The sequence below is a fragment of the Herpailurus yagouaroundi genome, unplaced genomic scaffold, assembly GCF_014898765.1.
Source record: "Herpailurus yagouaroundi ecotype Mexico unplaced genomic scaffold, PumYag 141, whole genome shotgun sequence".
In the NCBI taxonomy this organism is placed as follows: domain Eukaryota; kingdom Metazoa; phylum Chordata; class Mammalia; order Carnivora; family Felidae; genus Herpailurus; species Herpailurus yagouaroundi.
The window spans coordinates 33013831-33037725 of NW_024412396.1; the positions used below are offsets into that span (position 1 = coordinate 33013831).

General features: G+C 47.3%; 1 protein-coding gene across 1 annotated transcript in view; it reads left to right on the forward strand.

The window, feature by feature from the left end:
• The window catches only part of TMEM260 (transmembrane protein 260), a 91443-nt gene extending 74046 nt beyond the window's left edge, over positions 1 to 17397 (forward strand). The window contains exons 16-17 of the transcript XR_005790901.1: positions 15460 to 15569; positions 17257 to 17397. The gene's annotated coding sequence lies outside the window, so the exon portion shown is untranslated. The remainder of the gene's footprint in view (positions 1 to 15459; positions 15570 to 17256) is intronic.
• The last annotated feature ends 6498 nt before the right edge of the window (positions 17398 to 23895 follow it).

The window sequence follows — 23895 nt, forward strand, 5'->3', positions numbered from 1 at the left end:
GGGCTCTGGGCTGATGGCTCAGAGCCTGGAGCCTGTTTCCGATTCTGTGTCTCCCTCTCTCTCTGCCCCTCGCCCGTTCATGCTCTGTCTCTCTCTGTCCCAAAAATAAATAAACGTTGAAAAAAAAAATTAAAAAAAAAAAAAAAGTCCCCAAATGATGTGGCCCTATTAAAATTACGATAAACTTTTCTAGAGGCCAATGGTGTGTAAAACCGAGAACTGTGTTGTAGGACACGGTTTAAAAGCCATCTGCTGAATTCCTTTCCTCCCCTTCTCCAGACCTCTGGGATGTAATTTCTTTTCTTCCCCTTCCCTTTTAGACAGAGTCAGTTGTATCCCTGGTCTCTGACAGAGGATTTCCTTACCCATTCTGGACTTAGGAACATACACCCAAATGAAAAGGTTTTCGTGTGTTAAGAAAACGTCGCTTTAAAATCTTGGAAGTTGTTAGCATAAATTACCTTCCAGCTGAATCAGCTACTGGAAACTCCAATTGAAAAAATGTCGCATTAATCTATATATTCCTTACCCCTCCGAAGCAGGATTCAAAACATAATAGTATTTCTGTGTGTTACGGAAGGAAATATGTCCCAGCTCCCCTGGAATGTTCACGGATCGCGAATCAGACTCTTCTCCCTAGAAACCAAGGCCATCGGGAGCCAGTGTCCATGACTATCCTGTTTGGGTCAGCCACTCTATTAAATATTTTTAAGTGGGGCGCCTGGGTGGCGCAGTCGGTTAAGCGTCCGACTTCAGCCAGGTCACGATCTCGCGGTCCGTGAGTTCGAGCCCCGCGTCGGGCTCTGGGCTGATGGCTCGGAGCCTGGAGCCTGTTTCTGATTCTGTGTCTCCCTCTCTCTCTGCCCCTCCCCCGTTCATGCTCTGTCTCTCTCTGTCCCAAAAATAAATAAACTTTGAAAAAAAAATTTTTTTAATATATATATATATTTTTTTAAGTGTCCAGAAAGGCAGATTCCTCTTTGAAGACCTAAAGGTCTCGTTTTCTAATTGTGAACGTTACCAATTCAGTGTTTAGGTAATGGTGATTTCTTCCAAATTTGGCTCTTGACTATATATGATTTGTAAAACTCTATAACAATAGTAATAGTCATATCAATAACTATGACTGTTGTTGACAAAACAACTAATTCCAATTAGTATCCACTGAATGGCTTCAGTGATCTGAAATCACCTAAATTTCCTGCACTGGGTTGTGAGAGTTGAAAGTAGTTTGGCCCTTCCTCTTTGGGAGGCGAGGAAGTTTGGTGTAACCCATGAGACAAGAGACCACACGAACCATGCTGCGTGCCCCCTGGGCATTTGACAAAGGCGACCTATTTCACAGGGTTAGCATTTACGTGACCTTACTTTTCTCCTTTTGCGTGTGCGTTCTGAACAGTGAGTTGATCCACAGAACCTAAATCTGTTGAATACTATGAGCTAATACAAGGTAACTTGTGAAAAAAGCAAAATGTGTGACCTATACAAGAATCAAACAAAACCAGAACTTTGCTTTAAAGCAATTTCATGAAATTTTGGTAAGGATGGAGATTCTATCTTTCTTTTTTATTAGAGTGCAGGATTGTCACAGGATTAGATAAATACCTTCACAAAAACCCTCGTCTCATCCCTGAAGGTCCCCGTAACTGCACTTAGTCTCCTGCAGGAATGCCCCACGGCCTCGCAGTGAGGGAAGGGTGGCTTGGGTCCTGACTGCCTGCACGAAGAAGCACACGTAAGGATGTGTGCCTGCTGGGCTCATTTTGTCCCTGAAAGAGCAGAGAGTAGAAACGGAGTCCTTCCCAAGTCTTCCATTCACTTTCCCGGGTTACAGGCTGTTCCAGAAAGCACAGGCCTTTTCTGGGTTGCACTAGAAGCACTGGACAGTACCATGTTCAGAGCTGGACTCCCAGCTCTGCCATTCATTAGCTGGATGGCTTGGAGCAAGTGTCTCTGTGCCTTAATTTCCTTTTCCGTACAGTGGGGATATAACCTGGGTATATACAGTGGGTATATACACCCTGTACAGTGGGTGATGTAACAGATTCACCTGATGATATGTCTGCAAGGATGAAGTGGGTCGATATGTGTAAAGTGCTTTGAAGAGTACCTGGCACGTAGCAACTATTCACAATGCCAGTTGCTTTCATTAACATGCTGGTAACACCAGCTCTCATCCATTTTATACACCTGAGTAAAATGAGTAACGAGCCTCCTTCTGCTTTGCTTCTCTCTTGTATGTTTGAAAAAGTCCTCGCTAGGGGCACTGGGCGCCTCAGTCGGTTAAGCATCCAACTTCAGCTCAGGTCATGATCTTGCAGTTCGTGAGTTCGAGCCCCCGTCGGGCTCTGTGCTGACAGCTCAGAGCCTGGAGCCTGCTTCGGATTCTGTATCTCTCTCTCTCTGTCTCTCTGTCTCTCTCTCTCTCTCTCTCTCTCTCTGCCCCTCCCCCGCTCATGCTCTGCCTCTCTCTCAAGAATAAACATTAAAAAGAAATTTTTAAAAAAGTCCTCCCTAAATATGCATCTGGAAAGCATGAAATAGACAATTCAGTTTAAATTGCAACGATAATTATAAATAATGTGCTATTTAACTTATATGGAAGACTGGAAATTAAAAGAAAGTAACCAAGAAACACTGAGCAGATGAAGAAATGAAATCAGTCTCATCGATAAGGGAAACGTCTCAATGTGAACGTGTGTGTGCACACACACAAGTGTGATCCATCCCGTGTGAGCCCAGTGCCACAATGGTCCTTCCCTCTTCCTACTGGCTTCCCCAGAGCATGGTCCACCAGGAAAGAAGCTTCAACTACTACCATTTGCCTTCTGTCTCCAAACTTAGATGTTGCCATCTATACATTTGATGTGTTTCTACCTTCCCCCAAACAGTGTGGAGTCTGTCGGTCCCAGAGACCTCTCAAAAAGAGTAGTCTCCTCCCAACACAGCTTCTCACAGCACTTAGAGGACTGACATGGGGCAGAAAGCTTGGAGTCCTCATCTCAGGACCTGTGCTAGGCTTTCAAAACCGTGCTTGGGACAAAGTCATAGATTTCCCAGTGGGGATGACCGGAGTGCCTGAGTACTACATCCACTCGCTTATTTTTTTTTTTAATTCACCTGGGGCGCCTGGGTGCCACAGTCAGTTAGGCGTCCGACTCTTGATTTTGCCTCAGGTCATGATCCCAGGGTCATGGGATTGAGCCCCAAGTTGGGCTCCTGGCTGAGTGTGGAGCCTGCTTAAGATTCACTCTCTCTGCCCCTCTCCCTGGCTCACACTGCTCTCTCTCTCCTTCGAATGAATGAATGAATGAATGAATGAATGAATTCATTTAATAAAAAAAACATTTTGGGGGGTGCCTGGGTGGCTCAGTCGGTGAAGCATTCGACTCTTGATCTCAGCTGAGGTCACGACCTCGCAGTCCATAAGCTCAAGCCCACATCAGGCTCTGTGCTATCAGCTCAGAGCCTGTTTGGAATTCTTTTCTCCCTCTCTTTCTGCCCCTACCCCATTCCTGCGTTCTCTCTCCAAGTAAATACACAAATAAATACTTAACAAAAAGGAAAAACATTTTTTGAGTTCCTACAAGGTGCCAGGCCCATGTACTAGGTTTTCAGAGGGAGAGGGGGACCAGACAGACAAGGGCCTGTCCCCTGTGGAGCTTCCATTTCCAGAGGGGGAGAAAGCCAAAGTGCGAGTCTTAAAAATCTGCCCAAAGGTCATTTTTTTGCCACCACTACTACTCTTTAACCCCTGCTGAGGATATCAGGCCTGTTTTTTCACTGTTACAAATGCTGATTGGAAACTATACCACCACTCCCTCCATACAAATGAACAAGTTCCCACCCACGGAGATGTCTGCATCTCATTCTCAGGTTATCTAGAGCCCTGCTGAGTCCACAAAAGGGGGCACTGGACCCACCGCCATGTGGTCCTCTTCCCACACCACCTTTTCCCGCCACCACCCACCATACTCTGCCTTCCCTGGCTGCCCCTTGTCCTTCTGCAGATCTCATCGGCACCGCATTAAATGAACACTAGTGGTGGGGCGTCTGGCTGGCTCACAGTCAGGAGAGCATCCGACTCTTGATCTCTGTGGGTTCAAGGCCCACACTGGGCGTAGAGATTACTTAAAAACACTGGTGCTGCCTTCCTATAGCAAGGAAATGTTCTCACATCTCCCATCACCATTCATAGTAACAGAGAAAGGAAGAGGCAGGTTAAGAGAAGCCTGTCAGGTGCTCTTAGGCTCAGTGCCTAACTCTCCTGAGACTCACCACTCAGGTTCTAGAGGCGCACCGACTCCTTGAGGCCCTCCACACACTGCCTCCTTGAACTTCCCCGCAGGAAGGGAGCGGGTCCCACTTCTACAGAGCAGTGAGAAGGAATCAGCACTTCTGTCGTACTCTCGCCCAGGATGTGTGACCACAGTTTCACTGTGAGAAAACATCACACAAAACCAGACTGAGGGACACTCCACCAATACTCTTCAAAAGTATCAAAGTCATGAAAGGCAAGGAAGGACAGAGTGTCTCAGATTAAAGGAGACTGAGGAGATATGACAACTAAAGGCAATGTGGTATCCTGGCTTGGGTCCTAGAACCGAAGAAAGATATTAGTGGAAACATCGGTGAAATTCGCATTGAAGTCTGTAGTGTACTTAACAGCATTGTACTAACAGTTTCTAGGTCTTGATCATTGTACTGTGGTCAGTAAGATCTTCTATTAGGTGAAGCTGGGTGAAGGGTATTCAAGAGCTTCCTGCACTATTTTTTTTTTTAAGTTTATTTATTTTGAGAGAGAGAGCGCGCGCGCACCAGCAGGGGAGGGACAGAGAGAGAAGGAGAGACAGAGAATCCCGACTTGGGGCTCAAACTCACGAACTGTGAGATCATGACCTGAACCGAAGTCAAGAGTCAGCTGCCTAACCGACTGAGCCACCCAGGCGCCCCAAGCTCCCTGAACTAGTTTTGCAACTTTTCTGTAATCCTAAAATTATTGCAAAATAAAAAGGTTGTTTGTTTTTCTTTTTTTAACTTCTTTAAAGGCAAAGTACTCCTATTTCCACTTGCTCCTTGTCGTTCTTTGTTGACCGCTTTCAGCCTCAAGATGAGCAGTAGTTAGAACAGTGGTCTACACTTCTTGGGCACACCAATGATCAAGAGACAAGTTCCTTACGGCCAAAGGCAACAGGCCTGCCCCCGGCCCTGCCATCAGGGTAGGTGGTCCTTGTTGGCGCTGGGCCTCAGCTACCTGCTGGTGCCTATCCAGTGGGACCTGGGTGAGGACTGGGTATCTCCAGGGAGCCTCTGGCTCTGTTTCCAGCATCTTAGGGAGGCTCAGCAGAGGTCTGTGGGATTAAATTCCCCGCAAGCCACTGGACTCACACCCAGTTTAAAGACAGCAGGATCTAGTCTCGGATTATTCCTGTGGTCCCGGTTTCTCTCTTCAGGCAGTCACTACAGGAGAAGAGGGAGTGAAGGAGAAGCCCCCTTAATACCCTAATTCTTTCCGAAGATGATTCAGGTTTTTGTAGCTTCATTAGCATTTGCAGATAGAAATACATTTTAAGTGGCATTATGCTAAGTAATTATTCTTACAGGATGTGAAATTAAACACATTTTACTCAGCATGAAATTATTCCTGCCACGTACTGAGTTTGGTGACAGCTTGAGAGTTTGGACAGTGGGTTGCAAGAAGGGGAGAAGCAATCTATGTATTTAAAAAAAAAAAAAATCCAACCCCAAATATTCCACCAAAGGTAAGTCCTTGTAGCGAAATAATTTTGGCTGGTTGGAATATTAAACCTGCTACTATAAATTTCACGCCTTGCATTCCTAAAGCAGATGCAGTGTGATCATGCCAAAAATTAATTGGAAATAATGCGACTTGTCTTGTGTACTCTATCCAGTAGAGGGCATAGCAGATAAGCGTTGTGTGCATTGGTGACTTAGCGACTGATAAGGCTTGTTTGTAATTGCTTCTGTAAAGATATGTAGCAACATGCTTGGATGCTTATTTACATTTAGGAATGTGGTTCGGAATAGGAGGTTTAGATTTATAACTTTGTTTTTGTCTGTCAATACATGGGAGACTTTTGGTTGTTACGAGCATTATATTTACCAATGCGCAATGTTAAATTGCTGGATTTAATTGTTACAGTACAGTGAATTATTCTATTATTTCTTACTTTTTTATCCTAAGGAAAATTCAAACTTTCCAGGCTTTAGGGCAGGATAAAATGGCTCTGAGCATGTCAACGTCTCAAGAGCACATTATTTTCTTATTGGATTGTATTAACTTTACAGATGGAAATTTGAAGGAGAATTAGAAGGCTTAGGGATGGGAAATTTGGAGAAGAAAAGAATAATGTCTTAAGATTTCTGGAGGGGTTAACTGGTAAGTCATTCTGAAAGCTGCTGATGCTAATTCTCATAGCAAGAGACAGAGCAGACCCCAAAATTATCAGGAACGAGGCACAGAATGGCTAAGAAGGAACAGAATCTTGTGTCACACTCAGACTTGCCAAAGGATTACTCAGGTTCCCTGTCTCTTCTTGTCTCCCGTTCTCAATACCTGCGATAACTGGCACAAATTTGTCGTGTGTAAATGCCGAATAGGGCGACTTTCCACGATCGAGGCAGAGGGTTGTTTGGCAGGCCCACTTAGGTTACAAAGCAAACAGTCTTCGGCCTCAGAGGCACGTATTTGGACCCCAAAGAACAACACCATGACATACATAAACAGACACCTGCCACAAGCCCTGTAACCTGAAGGGAAAGCTGGGGGGAGGGGGCGGAGCACAGCGTAATGAAACTAACAGGCAACGGCGTTCCCTGTTTGGATAAGGTAAAGGAAAGGAAAGGCTTGCGCCCACCTCCTGCCCGCAAATCAGCCGTCTCCTGAGGGGTGACCGGGACTGGGCAGCCACTGGTGTCCTGCCCACGTGCATGATCTGACCCGTGGCCAGGCACTGCCGGGGGCGGGGGGGGGGGGGGGCGTCTGGAATCCTGGTTGTCGGGACCCCCGCCCCCCACCGCAGACACCGCGTCCCCCTCTGGAGCGCTTCCCCACCAGTTCGGAGGCTTCCGCGCAACGCAACCCCCGGAGCAGAGGCACCCCACGGGGAAAATGCGCTGGGGAAGGCACTCGCCAGAGAGGTAGCCTCTGGGTGGGGAGCCAGGAGCGCGGGCTCAAGGGTGTCAGGAGACACGCTGTGTCGTTTTGAGCTGTAAGTTGTGCACCTTGAGCAAGTATTGCCTGATACGAAACTTGTAGTGAAATGGAACCCACACTTACAGAAGAGAAGAGACTTGCCCTTTCCTAGACCCCTTCTTGTGGACAGCCTCTCCCCCTGCCACGTGAACCACTTTCCCCTTCTTGTGCTTTTGTTTTTAATGTTTAATTTCTTTAGTGTTAAGAGAGGGGCTGGGGGCGGCGGTTGTGGACAGAGAATCCCAAGCAGGCTCTGTGCTATTAGCGCAGAGCCCGAAGCAGGGCTCGAACTCAGGAGCGGTGAGATCACGACCTGAGCCAAAATCAAGAGTTGGAAGCCCAACCGACTGAGCCACCCAGACGCCCCCTGTTTGTGCTTTTCACATAGGGGTAATAGGGCTTTCTCCCAGGCCTGTGCTCGACTGCAGATCTTGTTCTCATGTCTCCCTTGAAACTTCTGTGTGTTGTTTGTATCACAAGGTTTCTTTACAAATGGACTCCTCCCCCTGCTGTCTGGGTGTCTCGCACGCATGTATGTTGTGGGAATAGATGGTAGTGAAGGACTCCTGCAGGAGGGGAGGCAAGGAAAGAGAGACAACAGGGAGAGAATGGGGAGGGGACATTCGTCATTGAAAAGGCTGTGGCAGAAGAATCTGACCTGCAGGCTTATGGATTTAGGGCTGAGTTTTAGGATAGGTTCAAGTTAACGTGAGACTTAGGGTCTCCAGGGCTCTGCCTCACACCCATGCCCCCAGATCCTATAGGTGTTGCTGTCGCAGAAAGTCGCATGCGTGCCCAAAATGGCAAGTGTCCTGATTTGGCTCCTATATAGTTGCAGATGTTAATAAATGCCTAAATTTTCCCTCTCAGCTGCTTCTCTTGCCATCAGATCTTTCTAATCAGAAACTATATTTAATATTGCAAAGAAGTACTCCTGTGGTATATCAGTCAGGCTCCTGTTACAAAGGACGGAACCTGTGCCAGCTAGGGAAACTAGAAAGGGACCGTTACAAGGCACTAAATGGCTCTCAGGATCGCAGGAAGGACTGAGGAGACAGGTTCCAAGTTTAACCTTCCAGAATGACCTCAGCACTGCTCTGCAGAACCTGACCACCATCAGAGCTATACCCTTCTCTAACAAGGAAGCTCTCTGTTGAAATTGGAAGCCACGGCTCTTGCCTTCCACTCCAGAACCTCAACATCACTGTCATCTTCAGGAAGCCACCGTGGTCAGGAGGTCCTTGCCCCTGCTACAGCCAGAACCACCCAAGTGCCCCCCTGGAAATCATGCCAGCAAGTGGCCATCCCACCACTGCTTTCGACACTCGCAAAGCTAGTGATCAGACACAGGGGAGCTAAATGCCTGACTGTGCTTGCCAGCGAAGTGCAGAAAGGAGGGCTATCTCTTCCTCCTGCCTTCCAAATCCCATGGAGTGCATCTGAATGGCTGAGCCGTGCTCACATCTGGAACTCCAGCTGCAAGGGCCTCTGGGAAATGACAACTGCATTCTCACTGCATTTCTACAGTACAGACGGCATTCTAGAAGGTAGTTGGAGTACGTGTTGAACATTAATACATTGTATTTGCTACAGTCCCGACAATTACAGAGGTGAAAGCGTACTTTTATTTGAAGAAGCTTATTTACAAACTACGCACAAGAACAAATAGCTTCTTTTCTTCAATAAAAATAATGTGCATTCAGAAATGGACAAATCAGTAATGCAGGATTTTTCCAGTAAGAATTTATAGGGACTGAGGTCAACACAAAAACGACAGGGGAGGGTGGGAATTATCTTATTTCCTCTGTCCTAGCAATAGAGGAATTAGCAAAGATCGATGTGTTGTGTCTGCTTTCTGCGATGGTAATCGGTACATAACTAGAACACGGAGCGGAAGGGCAAGAGGCAGCTGATTTTACCCACTAATGACATGGAAGCTGGTGGGAAGTTTCCTGCTGTGAAGACTAGAAGTAAGAGAAGGAACAGCTACATCATTAATGGAATGGGTTAAAGATGTAAAGTCACGGCCACCTGCAGGAATTGGGTCTGCGCACAGGAGCAATAGAATCAACATACTTCGAGAAAAATCAGAGGTCCTGCCCGTAGGAAGGAAGCACAAAACAGACCCCAGAGCATCGTCCCCTCGGCATTGTCACTTGAGAAGCCATGTTAGGACAACATGGGTGCGAGTGGAAGTCCATCCTCGGGACGCTGCTGGAAAGCAGAGTAGGAAGCACCCCTCGAGTGTCAGAACTGGGACAATGTACAGGAAAGGAACAGCTTAAAAAAAAGAATTTGTGGGAACTCAAAATCAAGTGACCAAGAGACTACAACAGATACACAATCCCAAGGCTTTCAGAAGCTGGAAGGCCACTTATAAAGAAAAGCATAACCTGCAATGGAATGAAAGAGACCAAGGGTTGCAGAAGAGACAGGAAGTAGATAGGACCAGAAAGACCCGGGAAAACCTCACAAAGCTTCATGCAATTTGAGATGGACGGTCACAAGTCCACCTGAGAATCAGAGCCTGAACAGTCAGCCGAGTCTGAATGGCCACACAGAGTGTGGTTCCCTGATGTCACCAATATAAAGTGCAGGGGCGCCTGGGTGACCCAGTCTGTTGAGTATCAAACTCTGGATTTTGCCTCAGGTCATGATCCCAGGGTCAGAGGATTGAGCCCTGCATTAGGCTCCACGCTGAAGTATGGAGCCTGCTTGAGATTCTTTCTCTCTCCCTCCCTCTCTCCCTCCCTCTCTCTCTCTCTCTCTCTCTTTCCCTCTTTCTCTCTCTCTCCCTACCCCTGCTCATGCACACACTCTCTCTCTAAAATCAAAAAAGGGGTACCTGGGTGGCTCAGTCAGTTAAGTGACTGATTCTTTTTTTTAATATGAAATTTATTGTCAAATTGGTTTCCATACAACACCCAGTGCTCATCCCAACAGGTGCCCTCCTCCATGCCCATCACCCACTTTCCCCTCCCTCCCACCCCCTCATCAACCTTCAGTTTATTCTCAGTTTTTAAGAGTCTCTTATGGTTTGCCTCCTTCCCTCTCTCGCGCCAGTCAGAGTGGCTAAAATGAACAAATCAGGAGACTATAGATGCTGGAGATGATGTGGAGAAACGGGAACCCTCTTGCACTGTTGGTGGGAATGCAAACTGGTGCAGCCGCTCTGGAAAACAGTGTGGAGGTTCCTCAAAAAATGAAAAATAGATCTACCCTATGACCCAGCAATAGCACTGCTAGGAATTTACCCAAAGGATACAGGAGTGCTGATGCATAGGGGCACTTGTACCCCAATGTTTATAGCAGCACTCTCAACAATAGCCAAATTATGGAAAGAGCCTAAATGTCCATCAACTGATGAATGGATAAAGAAATTGTGGTTTATATACCCAATGGAGTACTGTGTGGCAACGAGAAAGAATGAAATATGGCCCTTTGTAGCAACGTGGATGGAACTGGAGAGTGTTAATGCTAAGTGAAATAAGCCACACAGAGAAAGACAGATACCATATGTTTTCACTCCTACGTGGATCCTGAGAAACTTAACAGAAGACCATGGGGGAGGGGAAGGGGGAAAAAAAAGAAAAGTGACTGATTCTTGATTTCAGCTCAGGTCATGATCCCAGGGTCGTAGGATCGAGCCAAGCCCCATGTCAAGCTCCACGCCGGGTGTGGTGCCTGCGTAAGATTCTCTATCTCTCCCTGTCTCTGCCCCTTCCCTGCTTGTGCTTTCTCTCTCGAAATAAAGAAGCATTAAAAAAATAAAAACAAATAAAAAATAAGTAAATAAAGTGCAATTGCGTTGTGCCTGGAAGGGAAGCAAGATCAACTGCTCTGAAGCTTTGAGTTACTTGTGACCTTCAGCGTAGACAGAAACTGTTTTAATGATTCCATTAATTTACTTATTTAACCAGGTTTTTAAAATGTTTATTTATTTCTGAGAGAGTGCAAGCTGGCGAGGGGCCAAGAGAGGGAGACAGAGGATCTGAGGCAGGCTCTGCGCTGACAGCAGCCAGCCCGCTGTGGGGCTCGAACTCACCAACCATGAGATCATGACCTGAGCCCAAGTTGGACCCTCAACCAACTGAGCCACCCAGGTGCTTCTAACAGGTTTTTCTGAAGTATCTACTATATGTCAGGTAATCTGAAAAACATAGGTATGGTACGTTAGGGGGGTTATAACTTCGTGAGGGCCAAAGATAAGTAAAGAAGCAATTGCATTATAATGTGGTAACGGCCATAGTAAGGGTGGCATAGAGGATTATGCAGAACACTTACCCCCCTCACCTGTACGTGGGAGGATGTCAGGGAGGGCTCCCTGGGGAGGAGGCCAGGCTTCGGGGATGGGAGGAGAATTAGCCCGGACAGATGAGGGGAGGGGGCCAGCACGTCGGGAGGGAGAGTACCGCAGGAAGCAGGAAATGGCGAGTACAAAGCCTTGCAGGGGAGAGAGGGAATGGCATATTTAAGGGACGCAGACGGTGGAGGTGCAGAACTGGAGGCAGACGTGGCAAGAAATGAAGCTGTGGGCCAAAATGGACCAGCTCGTAAGGGGTCTTAAGAGCCTCATTAAAGAGTTTGGATTGTATCTTGAAGGCAAGGGGACACTGTGGGAAGTGTTTCCAACTGGGGCGTGATGCCCTGTGAATTTAGAGTGATGAGGGCGGTAGCACTGGAGGGAATCGCCTGGGAGCAGAGGCAGGGCCGGAGGAAGAGGACTGCAGGTGACTGCGGTCACAGCGAGGTGCTGGTGTGGCCTGAGCTGGGTGGCGGTGGGCATGAAGGAAACGGGCATACCCTGGAGAACCGCAAGCCTGCCAACAATCCTCGGAAGCTTGGTCTCTTACAGTCAACACAACCAGCTGCTTTCTCTCCTCTCGCCTCCGGCCCCCTTCCCTCACCTCTTAGGTGTCTTCTGTCGCTGAGAAAATAGAAGCCATTAGAAAGGATTTCTCTGCCCCTCACCATCACACCCACCTGCGTCTGTGCCCATCTTCCCTTTCTCCACTCCCGAGGCCTCCTCCCATCACAAGCCAACACCCATGACAGCCTGAAATCCTGGGCTGGCCACCTTCTCAAGGACTCTGCTCCTTTGAGCGTCTTCTCTTCTGCATCACTGGTGTCTCATTCTCCCTCTGTCTCTGTCTCTCTCTCTTTCTCCTCCTTCCCTGATCCGGCTCTGTCTCTCTCTCCAAGCTCCCTCCTCTGAGTCCTTTCACATTTCAGCCTCCCTGGTCCCAAATGGTCCCAGCCCTTTCCTACCTGAGGGCCTGTGTGAAAACTGCTCCATCTGCCTGAAAAAGATCTTGCCATTTGTACCGGGTGGAAGAGTGGCTCCCAAATGATCATGTCCACCCAGAACCTCAGAATGTGACCTTCTTTGGAAATAGGGTCTCTGTAAATGTGACTAAGATGAGGTCATACTGGATTAAGGTATCCAATGACTAAATCCAATGACTGGTACCCTTATAGGAAGAGGAGAGGTCACACAAAGATAGACACAGAGGAAAGAAGGCGATGAGAAGATGGGAGGCGGAAATTGTGCCAACAACCACAGCAGCTAGGAGGAGATGAGGGAAAATTCTTCCCTAGAGACTTCAGAGGGAGCATGGCCCAGCTGATATCTTGATTTCTGACTTCTGGCCTCCAGAACTGTAAGAATACCGTTCTCTTGTTTTCAGCCACCCAGTTTGTGGTCATTTGCTATGGCAGCACTAGGCGTAGGGCTGACTTTGTTCTTCATTGAAACTAGTTCTCTCAATTTTTTTTCTTTGTTGAAACTAACCCGTTTTCTCTGTAGCCCTTGTCATGAGAGGCGATCATATATTTATTGGCTCATTTTTGTCTCTTTCCCACATTAAATTCTAAGGGGCAAGAGGGCAGGGATCATATCTGTTTGTTCACCTCTCTAATACTGGTCTGAAACCAGCTCTGTGTTCAGTAATATTCGGTGAATGAGTGAAACAGTGAATGAAAGAATGAATGAGGTATGTTTAGACTGTAGAATGGACTGGATTGGTGACTGGCTGGATAAGAGGGGAAGGGGCAGGGATTCCAGGTTTTGGCTGGAGTCAGGGATTCGGGTGCCCTTCACTGGTCTGCAGAACACAGGGAAAGAGCAAGTTTGGGGAAAATAATGAGCTCAGTTTTGGAGTTTTGAGTCTGAGGTGCCTCTAAGGGCACTCAAAAATAGAAACCAACTAGTATCCCCATTTCTGCCTGCCCAACCCCCACCCCACCCCTGTTTATTTGTAATAGAGCAGCCAGGGTGAGCCTCTATTTTTAAAAAAATTTTTTTAAAGTTTAGAGAGAGAGCATGTGAGCGGGGAAGAGAGGCAGAGGGAGAGAGAGAGAGAGAGAGAGAGAGAGAGAGGATCTTAAGCAGGCTCCACACTCAGTGCAGAGGCCGATGTGGGCTTGATCCCATGACCTGGGATCATGACCTGAGCTGAAATCATGAGTCAGACACTCAACCGACTGAGTCACCCAGGCGCCCCAGGGTGAGTCTTTAAAAACATGGGCAGATGACACACCTCCTCTCTTCATCTCCTTCCAGTGGCTCTAACATACTATTTATCTTGCTTCTTTATTTATTGTCTGACTTCCCCTACTCTAGTGAAATAGATGCTCCATGAGGGCAGGGCTTTTTGTTGGGTTTTTTTTTTCACTACTGTATATCCAGCACCTACAACAGTGTTGGGCAGATAGGAGTCTTCAGTCAGATGTTTGTTGAATAAAGGAATGAGATTCCATTAGGAATCTGGATTCATGAGTCTGGCACTCAGGAGCGGGTTCTGGGCTGAAGATGAGGATTGGAGGCCACGGACAGATAGAGGGCGCACGAAGCCGCCTCCGGAGTGCCTGTGATCTCCCACTTGCAGGGGGGAGAGTAGCAGAAGAAGAGGAGCCCCAGGGAACATAAAAGAAAAGCAGAGAAAGTGGTGCCCTGGAAGGAGACTGGGAGGCAGCAGTCCGTGTGGCATCAGACGACCAAGGCGGGCGAGCCCGGCAGGGAGGAAGTGGTCCATGGTCAAGTACGACTGAGAGGAAGCAGTCCAAGGACAGCAACTTCACGAGATGGTAGAGGCACCCACCCAGTTTCAGTGTGGAGGGGTGGGGCAGGGGGATTGAGCAGCTGGTATGGACAGGTCTCCAGGAAATCAGGCTGAGAGGAGAAACAGGCCGATTCCCGGAGGAGGGCCAGGCGTCAATGTAATGATTGGACAGAACAGAGCCGGCTTCAGGGCTGAGGAGAAGGAGCTAGCAAAGAGAACTTTGTGGACACAGCTGAGAGACTGCGGTGCCTGAGGTGGTGGGGAGAACAGGTAAAGAAAGTGGAGGAGGGGCGGCCTGGAGATGAGCGGCAGCTCACGACAGCAAGGATGCGGTTCTTGCTTACACATCTGTAATTAGATTGGAGTTCGGCCGGTCTAGGTTGGGTACAGCTGGCCTCGGTTCCGGGCTCTTCAAAATATCTCATCTCTCTGGGCCCAGCAGAGTGTGTTCCTCTCGTGGCAATGGCAGAAGCCAACAGAGAAAGCCCAACCCACAAGCACGTTTCTGGCCTTTGCTGACATCCCATTTGCTGACATCCCACAGGTGAAAGCAAGTCACTTGGCCAAGCTCAAAGTCAAGAGGGGAGGCGGGGACGCTCTGCCCTCATGAGGCCACGGCAAGGCTGTGAATGGGTATTTCTGCTATGGGGGTGGGGAGCAGGTGAAGAATGGAGGCAATAATGCAGCCCTACCAGAGGACGCTAGCATCACCATTTTGATTATCCTCACCTCATCCAAGCCGTATGTGGTACGATTTGCTGTAGCTCCCAACCAGCCTCCCCACCTCCGAGTGATCCTGCAAGACACTGGACTCAGCCTCCTCACATGACATTGTCATGATGTCCCTCCTCTTTCCAAGCCCTGCCAGTAAGATGAAGCCCAAAGTCCTCAGCCAGGTATCCAGGGGCTCCAAACCCAACGTGTGCGGGTGTTCCCATCTCTCTCCAGGATGGACTCTCCACTCTGGAGTCTAATTCTACTCCTTCTCCTCAACCCTCCCTTTCTCAACCGCTTCATCACTTACCTAACGTACCCCCCCACCAACCCCCCCCCCCCCGGTGAAACTTCCATGTCTTCTTCCCAAACCCGTTTCTGAACTCCTACAATTAAACTTAAATACAGTGACTTGAATTATGAATATTTTGTTTACATATTTACTGAACAAACGGTGTTGTCTTTCAGCACCCACTTGTCACACAACTAACGTGGGGTTGACCCGTTACCGGCTGGGCGCTTAGTGGAAACCTGGCAGTCTTGCCCCCGAGGAGTTTCCAGCTGAGGACTAGAAACAGGTGGGTCAGCGGGTCAATTGCGATGTGAGAAATGCTACCCTCGGGGCGAGCCTGGCCTGCCGTGGAGTCTGTGTGAGAGCACCGGCCCAGATTTAAAGGAAATGGAAGGCTTTCCAGAGGAGGGCGAGATCTGGATGATAAGGGGCTCACCAAGCCTGAGAAAGGTTACGGTGTCTCAGGCAGGGAGAGCAGCATGGCCAAAGGCATGGAGACCTGAAGGAATGTGGTGTGTTTGGGGAATCAGTAGGTCTGTGTACCTCACACATAGGAGTGAGGGCTGAGTAACAGGGAGAAAACGTGGAATGGCAGGTTGAGGCCATCTACTGAAGCCTCTTCTGTTCCACCCTCGGGAATCTGAACTTTAATAGGGGAGGTTAGGGTCTGCATGAGGGCAGAGAAACATATGGGGAGTGGAAGGGCCTCCCCTTTACGTCTGCTCTCAGGGCCACCCGAGGTAGTATCTGGCCCCCTTGATGACAACCAGGTGCTAAATGTATAGTGAGAGCCCTGTGCCCTCCTACAGCCTGCTTCCCCCTTTAGGATGTCTCAGCCCAGACCTGAAGGGGGGTCTTGGAGATGGCGTAGCACTTCCCCATTCGCAGACAGCCCCTGGAGTCTCTGTCCTAACCACCTCCCAGGGTACTGAACAGAGACTCCCCAGCTGCTGTAGGGCTGCAAGGCCCTCTTTACCCCTCCCCTGCCAGCCGTGGCGTGCAGTAGCCTCTGAGGCCCTGTTAACTTAGAACTGATGACGGTTTGTGAGTTCTAGCCCCACATTGGGCTTTCTGCTGTCAGCGCAGAGCCCGCTCTGGATCCCCTGTCTCCCTCTTTCTCTGCCCCTCCCCCACATGTGCTCGCTCTCTCTCTCTCTCTCTTAAAAATAGATTATAAACATTTAGAAAATATCTCAAGCTCTTTCCTTCCTAAAAAAAGAAAAAAAAGAAAAAAAGAATTGATCTTCACTTTCTCCCTAATTCGGAAGCACTCTTTTCTCTCTAAACTGAAGTTTGCTTCCTTATATGTCGGTCATGAGCACATTGGGTGAATCCATTACTCCTCTTCTGATAGTACTTTCCGTGTTTTACCAAACTCATGGCCTCCCCCAGTCTTGTCCGGGTTAGACACAACTAATCTCTTCACACCCCCCGCCCAAAAAAAAAGTAGTCTCTGCAGGTTCATACCACCCATCATCGTGGTGACCTCTGGGGCCATTGGGGTTAAAAGGCAGTGTTCCTCTTGAAAGGCCGGCTTCCAGAAGTGGGTTCAAAGCCACAGGTGTAAGCTGAGCAGCACAAAGCCTGAGCGGGCAGTGAATTGGCCCCTCCCTTTGCCGGCCGCTGCATCAGATCAGCAACCCTCAACTGAACCCACTGAGCCACAGGCATTACCACTACCTCATTCTTATTTAAATAGCAGAGTCAGTTTCCGGGTCCAATAACGAACATGGATGAGGTTTGGAGCCCAGTAGAATTTGAATCCAGACTTTGGCACCTATTAATTTGGTGACCTTAGGCAAGTGATGACTTCCAATGAGCCTCAGTTTTCTCATCTCTAAAGTGGAAATATTGATAACTACCTCTACAGGATTGTGTGAATGTTAAGTTGCATAATACAATAGCAAGTGCTTAGTAAATGTTAGCCTCCGTCCCTTGGCCTTTTCTACTCACTGAGCCTTTGCTTCTTCAAGGGTGGCTCTGAGACACAGGGAATGTGCCTCGTCATGGGCATGAGGAGACTGGGATTCTGGTCCCGACTCCTTCATCATAGCATGAGAGCTGTGAATTCTGTTCAACACTATCCTTGGGGCTAATGCGCACATCAGATACAGTGCAGGTCTTTAAAAAGGTAAGTACTGGGGCGCCTGGGTGGCTCAGTCAGTTAAGGGGCCGACTTCGGCTCAGGTCATGATCTCGCGGTCCGTGAGTACGAGCCCCGCGTCGGGCTCTGTGCTGACAGCTCAGAGCCTGGAGCCTGTTTCAGATTCTGTGTCTCCCTCTCTCTGACCCTTCCCCGTTCATGCTCTGTCTCTCTCTGTCTCATAAATAAATAAACATTAAAAAAAAAAAAGGTAAGTACTTAATAAATATTAGAAAATAAAATATTATTGGGGCCCCTGGGTGGCTCAGTTGGTTGAGTGTCCGACTTCGGCTCAGGTCATAATCTCGCTGTTTGGGAGTTCAAGTCCCACAGCGGGCTCAGCGCAGAGACTGCTTCAGATTCTCTGCTCGCCCCCCTGTGCCCCTCCCCGGCTTGCACGTGTGTGTGTGTGTGTGTGTGTGTGTGTGTGTGTGTCCCCGCATGTTTTCTCTCTCTCTCTCAAAAATAAATAAACATTTAAAAAAATAAAATAAAATATTATTTATTTTTATTTGGTCAGCAGGTATTTAAAGTGCACCTGTTGTGGGCCAGACACTATACTAGGCAGAGATAATGCAGTAGTGCGAAAACTAACAACGCCCTCCCCTGCCACACTAAGGTTTTGAGGAGACTGGGTCCAGCGGTCCAGTGCCTCCGTTTATTCATGGGGTTGGAGAATCTTTTCAATCCTTCTCTTTATGGACAGACCCTAGTAGACTTCAGCTAGGCTTTTCAGGCAGACCAGCCTCCATTCTGAAATGAACTCCCTATCAGGCTACTTTCTGGGCTCTGATGAAGCCACCAGCAGATGTTATGAATTCTGTTCTTCCAAAGACCCAAGTTTGAATAGCAACTCCGCCATTTTCTAGCAACCTTACCCAAATTCCTGAATTTCCCGGAGCATCACTTCCTACCCTGTAGAATGAGCACACTACTCACATGGGACTATTCGTGTGGGCAAGTATCAAGGAGCCCAGGTGCTGAATTATGTAGCAAAACTTTGTTTAGCTTTGTAAGAAATTGCCAAACTGTCTTCCAAAGCGGCTATACCAGTTTGCATTCTCACCAGTAATGAATGAGAGTTTCTGTTGCTCCACATTCTTGCCAGCGTTTCATGTTGTCAGTGGTTAGCTATTCTAATAGGTGTGTAGGGTAGCTCGTTTTTTATGTTTTATTATTTTTTTAATGTTTATTTTTGAGAGAGGTGGGGGGAGAGAGACAGAGTGCGAGCAGAGGAGGGGCAGAGAGAGAGGCAGAAACAGAATCTGAAATAGGCTCCAGGCCCTGAGCTGTCAGCAGAGAGCCTGATGCGGGGCTCAAACCCACAAACCACAAGATCATGACCTGAGCCGAAGTCAGATGCTTAACGGACTGAACCACCCAGGTGCCCCAGTGGTAGCTTGTTTATTCTGTGATGGCATATGATGTTGATCATCTTTTCATATGTGTGTTTGCCATCTGCACATCTTCTTTGGTGAGGTGTCTGTTCAGAACTTTTGCCCATTTTTTAGGCAAACTAGATGTTTTTCTATTGTTGAGTTTTAAGTGTTTTTTATGTATTTTGGATACAAGTCCTTTACCAGATATGTATTTTGCAAATTTATCCCAGTCTATTTAACAATGTGTTTTGTGGAGAAGTTTTAACTTTAATGAAGTTTAACTTATTAATTTTTTCTTTCATAATCACACTTTTGGTGTTGTATCTAAAAAGTCACCACCCAGGGGCGCCTGAGTGGCTCTGTCGGTTGAGCGTCCGACTTCAGCTCAGGTCATGATCTCGCAATTCGTGGGTTCGAGCCCCACATCGGGTTCTGTGCTGATGGTTCAGAGCCTGAAGCCTCTCTCTCTGCCCCTCCCCCACTCACTCTCTGTCTCTCTGTCTCCAAAATAAATAAACATTAAAAAAATTTTTTTAAAAAGTCATCACCCAACCCAAGGTCACCTAGATTGTCTCCTATGTTATCTTCTAAAAGTTCCATAGTTTTGCATTTTACACTTAGGACAGTGATCTATTTTCAGTTAATTTTTGTGAATGACATAAAGCTGTGTCTAGATCCATTTTTTCTTTTTTTGCACGTGGGTATCTATTTGTTCCAGACTGTCCTGTGTTTTGCTTCTGCTCCTTTGTCAAAGATCAGTTGACTATATTTGTATGAGTCTATTTCTGTGGGTCCATTCTGTTCCATTGATTTATTTGCCTAGCCTCATGCCAATACCACCCCGTCTCAATCTACTATAGCTTTATGGTGAATGTGGAAGTCAGGTAGTATTAGTCCTCCAACTTCATTCTTCAATACTGTGTTGGCTCTTCTGGGTCTTTTGCCTTTCATATAAACTTTATAATAAATATGTTAGTATTCACAAAATCACTTGCTGGGATTTTGACTGGGATTGCATTAAGTCTATAGATGAAGTTGGGAAGAACTGACAACTTAACAATATTGAGTCTTCCTATCCATGAGCATGGGATAGCTCTCTATTGAAAAATCAAATCGTATTTAATTTCTTGTACCAGAGTGGTTTTAGTTTCTTTCTTATAGATCTTGTATATATTTGTTAAATGTATACCTAAATAGTTCAATTTTGTGTGCTAGTGCAAAGAGTGTTAACATTATATTGTTCATGATAGAAAGTGAAAGAATTTGCTAAGGAGGAGAGTGATATCATACATTTATGTTTAAGAAGATTGTTCCAAGAGTATGGAAGACAGATTCGATTTGAGTAAAATGAAGGTAGGAAAACCACTTAGGAGGATTTTTTTTTTAATGTGTATGAGTGGAATAAAGACCTAAACTGAGGAAGTGGCAGAAGATATGGGGAATGGTTAGTCCAGCTCAAGAAATAAGGTAAATGGTAAGGATCTTCTTTTCTGAAGGAAGCCAAGCAGACAGACCTTCCAACAGCCTTGTTTACTATTCACCTACACTAATCTTGATATGCCAGGGAAGTAACATTGAAAGACCAAAATGGCAATGTTAACTGCCTGCCTCAGCATCCATTTATCCCCTGCCTCTTTTCCTGCCCCAAACAATCCCAATTTTGTTCAAGTATCCTGCTTTCCCACCTGACCGAGTACTACAAGGAAAGCCAACCCTAGCCCAAACTCCAGGGGTGGCCTGATTGGTCTAAGGGTGACCTCGCCTGCCTCACCAGGACTGGGTCAGAAATGGGCACATGGGCCAACTCGGGCCAATGAGACAAAAGAGAGAGTCTTGAATGGGGTGGGTACAGGGGCTGGAAAAAATGTCCTCCATCCTAAGCAAAAGTCACAAGAAGAAATAGTCTCCTGACTTGTTCTGAAGGTTGTCCTATCTCTGTGGCTCCCAGAACTTGAATAGCCATATTGCTATCAGCCCAAAGATGGGGCCAACAGTGAAGATGGTATAGCATAGAGAGAGCATCGCTGAGCTCAAAGAAATCAAAGAAACCACCTTCTCTTCATTGTTTAAGGCAGTTTGAGGTGGGATTTCTGACAGTTACATCTGAAAGCATCCCAGCTGTTACAACTGCCCTTATTCGGCAACTAAGCTAAAGGAAGCTTGCCTGCTATCCATCCGCCCCTCTGAGGATACTGAGTTTTTTGTTAGTTATACCTAACTGAAAGGTTAGGTCATACCCTGGGAGTAAGACCTTGCCTGCTTGTTTATTGCTCTGTCCCCCACATTGGAACGTGACATTTAGTAGGTTCTTAAGAAATATCAAGTGAATCAGTAAGTGCATGAAATACTCAGGAGCCAAAATTTGAATGACATTTGTCTAGCTACTCCCCATTTCCACTTTGTTTCCTCCCACCGAGATTTATCATTATTGAGTCGTGATTGAGTCATAAGGCCTCTGACAAGTGCCAAAGAGTATAGCAAGAAATAGCTGTATCAGAATTGCCTCTGCATTTACTGTATGAAAAGATTATCAAACACACGCTATGATGCTTTTAGAGTTCCTATACAAAGTCCCCTAAAATAGACTTAATGCCAGAAAAAAAAGGCATACCTCCTTCGTTCCAGTAGGTTGTATGGATTATCTAATTGGGTATCCTTTTTTTGCCCTGGCTGCCAGGAAGCTCAGTACCTAATCTGAAGTTAAATCACAGTAACTCTATTACAGTTGACAGTCAATGCTTGCTTCTTTCTCCTTTCTATGGAAAAAAAAGCTTTGCTTTTCTAATTTTAGTTGAATGAACTTATTGTGTTTGCCTTTATTGTAAGTTGCTTCAAATCCTTTTCAAAGAGAGGTGTGTATAAAAAAAAAAAAAAAATTAACAGCTCAATTCTAAAAAGCCACGCAGAGCCCGAGTTGGCACCACTTGCTCTTTGTAATAGCCTGGGAGGGCCCCCAAAGTAGCCTAGTGCTTTATCTTTACAAACACATGTCAGCCAGAGCAGCGGTGCTCACCAGAGATCTCGGGAGACAAGGGCAAAAATCACCCGTCATTTTCTACTGAATGGGTGTCTGGAGGACCATTCAGGCTCCTAGCGGCTGGATTTGGTGGGGCGGATTAACGTGGAGAGCCCTTGGAAAATCAGCATCCACCCTGCCTGCACTAGCTATTGTTCCAGAGGTGAGTTGTTCTGTCTAGTTTGGAAGATAGAATCTCTCTCCTGCCTGGTCCCCAGCCCTGCTGGCTTTGTTCGCTCAGGGTCCTGTGCCCTTTCCCCTACCTCTGGGCCACAGGCCTCTCCAGCCAGCCCTCCGTGCCAACTGGCAGAGGGTGCTCTTGTATAGCAGATCTGACTCCCTCCCCACGAATGAGCTCCTGGTGCCTTCCTGTTCCAGCCAGACTGCCTCCACCAGCTGGGGGCCCTGAAACGCTCACTTGGGGCAAACTGGCCTAGATCGTGCCCCAAAACCACTGCCCAGCCGGCCTCAGTCCCCTTCAAGCTTGTGTGCCTCTCTCTGCACCCCAAATTCCCTGCAGGTAGAACAGAATGAGGCTGTTTACGGGGGACAGAGTTTGGTTTGCTGATATCATACGTGAGTGTTGGCGGGGGGTGGCGGAGGGGTGGAGGGGGGGAGAGAGAGAGAGAGAGAGAGAGGGAGAGGGAGGAAGCGCGCATGCGCAAAGGCACACTGCCCTCTCCGAGCTCTGCAATAATAGATTTCATGATTTAATTGGAAATTTAGTAAATCTGCTAAAACATTTAGTGGTTTAAATTTTTCCTGTCCTGCAAAGAAACAAAGGCTTCTGGTTTACCCTGTGTCTTTCAACAACTTTAATTTCATTTGTAAATTGCGGATGGAAGTAGCATTTCCACTCGATTGCATACTGGGCATTAAGAAGACAAAAACCTTCATTGTTTGCAGCCCTTGGGGTTTTTTTTCAGACATTAAGCTGTAGGTGGCATTCTTTATACTTGACATCAGAGCACTTTTGTCAGGCGTTTAGTTGACAGGATTTACTGCCAGCCCATCCTAGGTGTGGGAAGCAGAGAAAACAAGAAAATACTTCGTTCAGGTGGGCAGAGAGAGGAGTGCGCAGGCCCATCAACCCGATCCGGTAACCGCTGCTTTTCAAACTGTGTAATTAAAGATCTTTAGAGTTCTTCGAAGGGAATTAATTAGTAGAGAAAGGCGGTTTTGTTTACAGTCTTCATCATCAACATAATCAAAAGCCAGCCTAGATACTGGTGGCAAATTGGACTGGGTTCTTCAAAGCCAAGGGTGCTTCGTGCAGAGCTTGTTTTCAGAGGTCTGTTCCATCCGTGCATGCGTTAACTTGCCCTTGGGCGGAGGGGAAAAGAGAGGGGGAGCAGCGCACTGGGGAGGGGAAGGGGAGAGGTACTCTGTATAGTCAAAACATCGGTGGCCCGAGTGGAGTTCCCATCACCAATACCCACCTGTGTGCGGTGTGTTGGCAGGTTGGGATTAGTCTTTAGGCTCACCTGTCCAGATGGTTTGTCCACGGGTGACTGTGTTTTCAGGCCCAGACCAGTGCACCTGGGAAGCCCTAAAGGAACCATCTGGTAATGGTAAAGAAACCAGTATACTGGCCTGGTGATACCAGAATACCTGGAATGCTTCGTAATAAATGCAGATGGCTGGGTTCCACTCAGCCCTACTGACTCAGAGCCTCCTGGGGTGGGACTCAGGAATCTATGTTATCAAGTCACTACCCAGGTGCTTCTGTTATGCAGCCAGGTCTGATGTGCCATTAGGTGGTCTTTTAGTGAAAGGGCATGAGCATGAAGAGGGGAGAAGGGCAGGGGGACCCAGGAAGATTACCCTGGGCCAGAAAAGGCTCATCACAGGGTGTTAGACCCATGGCCTCTGTATATAGACTGAAGCTTGTGGGAAGCAGGGTCACTCTTGGCAAAGTGCAAACAAACCCTCACCTTGAACGATCATCCTGTAAACTCAGCTTGAGCAATGGAGGCCATTTTCCAAGCCAAGAGAGACTGTAGGGCAGCTACAGCCCTATCGTTCCCCTTCCTTCCCAAATCTCAGTTCATGGTGCTGTGGAGTGTTTGCAAGG